The sequence below is a fragment of the Macadamia integrifolia genome, unplaced genomic scaffold (genome assembly GCF_013358625.1).
Source record: "Macadamia integrifolia cultivar HAES 741 unplaced genomic scaffold, SCU_Mint_v3 scaffold621, whole genome shotgun sequence".
In the NCBI taxonomy this organism is placed as follows: domain Eukaryota; kingdom Viridiplantae; phylum Streptophyta; class Magnoliopsida; order Proteales; family Proteaceae; genus Macadamia; species Macadamia integrifolia.
This window is the reverse complement of record NW_024870499.1, coordinates 73,291-76,730: the sequence shown is the minus strand read 5'-3', so window position 1 is coordinate 76,730 and position 3,440 is coordinate 73,291.

The following is a 3,440-nucleotide window of genomic DNA, read 5'->3' as shown; positions in this document are numbered from 1 at the left end:
ATAATCTAAAGGTTTTTAGACCATTCTCAGGAAGAAGTAGAACAATCCAAGACCAAGATACAAGACCTCAAAATACTACTGATGACAGTATGATCAGAAGAATACTAAGAGGAAGTGGAAGTAATAGTAATAATGATGACATCCGATTAGAAGAAATAGTTGACATTGAATCAGATATTACTAGGTTTAGTACACAACAAGCCCATATGATAAACCCAAGACAGTTATATGCACATAATAGACTCTTAAGAGATACCAGCTTATTTTCAGGATATCAAGAGGTTACTTTATCAGTTTCAAATGATGAAGTTGAAACCATAGATGTAATCAGCCAAGAATCAATAAGACAACTTTTACTAACAAATAAACGATATTTTCATTTAGGATTATTTATAATAGGAATAAAAGGCTTTGCTAGAAAGAAAGTTGGAACAAAAGTTCTGATTTGTTTAATAGATGAAAGATGGGATCTTAAATCCCAATCAAAACAAGCTTTAATAGCCATAACAGAAGTAGATTTATCAAATAATAAATCCTTATACTATGTAGCACCAGACTTTCAACTTAAAATAAAGGAATTACCAAAATATATAAAAATAAAAGTTATGACAAAGGGATATGATTCTTTTAAAGGAGATAATTTAATGTTATGTATAGGGTTAATAGGAAAAATAACAAATAATTCTACAACAAATTACAAGGTGTCTATAGAAGAAGTTATCGAAGGAATAGGATCAAAATATAGCAAATTATTAAAACCTCCAGAAATTGACCCAATAATATTAGCCGGACAAGAATGGAATTTAAGCAGAATAACAGAAGATAAAGATTCAAATACAGTATATGTACCCAGAGATAGTTTAATATATCAGGACAGTAATAATAATTATAGGTTGAGATTTTTAGATTATGAAACAAGACCAGGAGCTGATAGTACTACAAATGATAGTATAGAAAATGAAGAAAGAGAAAAATTAATAAAAGAATTAGAAAACCAAACGAATAGTGAAAATGGAAGATAGGATAATAACACAAGAAGAAATAAAAATATTAAAACAATATGATAAATATAGTTTAATTAGTACATTAATATTTAAAAGAAAACTAGGTGTTAACCTCTCTAAGGAGGATAATATAAGATTAGAAAATTTAGCAATAGAATAAAAAATTATAACTGACGAAGAAGAATTAATTGATAGAGGTGATAGATTTATTATAAGAAAATTAAATATTACTGATAAGATTAGTGAAATAAGTGAAATAAGTGAAATAAATCCTAAATTATTAATCAATGAAGAAATTACTGAAAACATAGATGATAGTTTAGAATCTGATATTGAAGAATTACAAAATATTGAAGCAATGAATGATGTAACTTATGATAATACAAGACCATATGGTCCTAATAACCCAAACATGGCTTGGGGAAATAGACCAAGATGGAAATTAGAACCAACAGAATTAGAGCAACCAAAAGATGATTTTAAATATTATAAACCTAGAGGAAAAAGATTCCCAATAGAAGAACCAGTAACGTTTGCAGATAAAAAAGAATCAGGAAAGATATTAAATATAGGTTACCATGATCCTCAGAAGTTAGATTCAGTACTCGATATTTGGAAGAGTATTTCTTCTTTTCCTATTTCCATCTTCTTTTTAGAAACTACTAATCCATGTTTGTAAAATTCTGAGAATATTTTATGAAGATGTGCTATGTGTTCAAGTTCTGTTTTAGAGAATACTAATATATCATCTATATAAACAATACAGAAATCTCTGTAAGGTAAAAATATATCATCCATTCTTCTTTGGAAAACTGCAGGTGCATTTTTTAATCCAAAGGGCATTACATTCCATTCATAATGGCCTTCTGTTGTTGTAAAAGCTGTCCATGGTTTTGATTCTTCTTCTATGGCTATCTGATGGAATCCTGATTTTAAATCAAATTTTGAAAATATTTTAGCCTTTTGGATAAATTGTATAAGAAAATTCTTTTGTGGTAAATTATATGCATCATCTACTGTGTTATCATTTAGACGTTTGTAGTTTATTACCATTCGGCTTTTTCCTCGTCTTTTTTCACTTTCTTTCATAACTATCATGGCTGCAGATCTATGTGGACTATTAGATTTTCTTATTAATTTTAAGTTTAATAATTCTGAAATATGTAATTTAAATTGTTCTGAGTCTATTGGGTGATACTTTGGTACTCCTGAGTTTATCTTTAAATCTAAATTTATAATTTCTAATATCATAATTGGCTTGTCTTTTATCCAGTGTCTTAATGGGTTATTGTCTTGAATAATTTCTAGTTTTTCTAGTTCTTTTATGGTTTTCTTTATACTATTGGAGTTTTCCAATATGGCTAGAATTAATGATGGTTTTATTCCATCATCAAAATTTGTTATTTTATCTATTGAAACAAGTTCTTCAAAATCTTTTATATTATTATCTTCTGATGTTAATTCAATATTACTTGTTGCTTCATTTTTCTTACATTGTCCAGGTATATCACAAGGACATTCGTCGAATATTCTTTTATCATTTTGTATAATTTTTGGATATGGTGGATAAGTTGGTGTTTGTGTTATGTTTTTGAATATTATAATACTATGTTTGTTAACATATAATCCTCCTGATTGGGCTAATATAAATCCCAAACCTAACAACATATCCCAAGGGCATTTCCTTAGGTATACATTATTAAGTGGATAGTCTATTGAATATTTATCACATACATCTTTAAAACTTATAGATGCGGGTTTTAATTTATATTTATACTCTGTTTCTATTCCATCAACTGATGTTGCTATTGTTGGATTTTTTGTTTCTTCGAAATCATTTTTATCAAAAAATTTTGGATTTATTATAGAACTGGTACATCCTGTATCAATTATAGCCTTTAAATATACTATTTTCTTATTTATTTTTATTCTGCAAAGTGTTTGTAGGTTATTTAAACTATTTTTTACTTGGCAAAATATAGCTATGTCTTTTTGAATCATTTCTGATGTTTCTATAGTGGCTAAGGTATAGTTTTCAATAACTTGGTTACTAGTGCTAGCTCTATCTGTTGATCCAAATCCTCCTAGTCTTTTTATATCTAGTCCTTGCTCATAGTTTGGTAGTATTATAGCCTGAGCTATTTTTTGTCCTGATTTTAGAGTTTGAGATATCTGAGTAAAGTTTCTTATTATAACATAGATATTGTCTTCATAGTCAGAGTCTAGGATTCCTCCTATGACCATTAATCCTTTTACTGCCATACTAGATTTTGTTTCTAATTTTATTCCATATTGTTCTGAGATAGAATACCTAACTTGGGTATCTATAATAGTAATATCATTAGGTAGTAATATTATTTCTATTGGTGAAAAAATATCATATCCTAAGGAACCTTTTGTTGATTTTACTGGTTTTATCCCTCCATTCTCAACTAT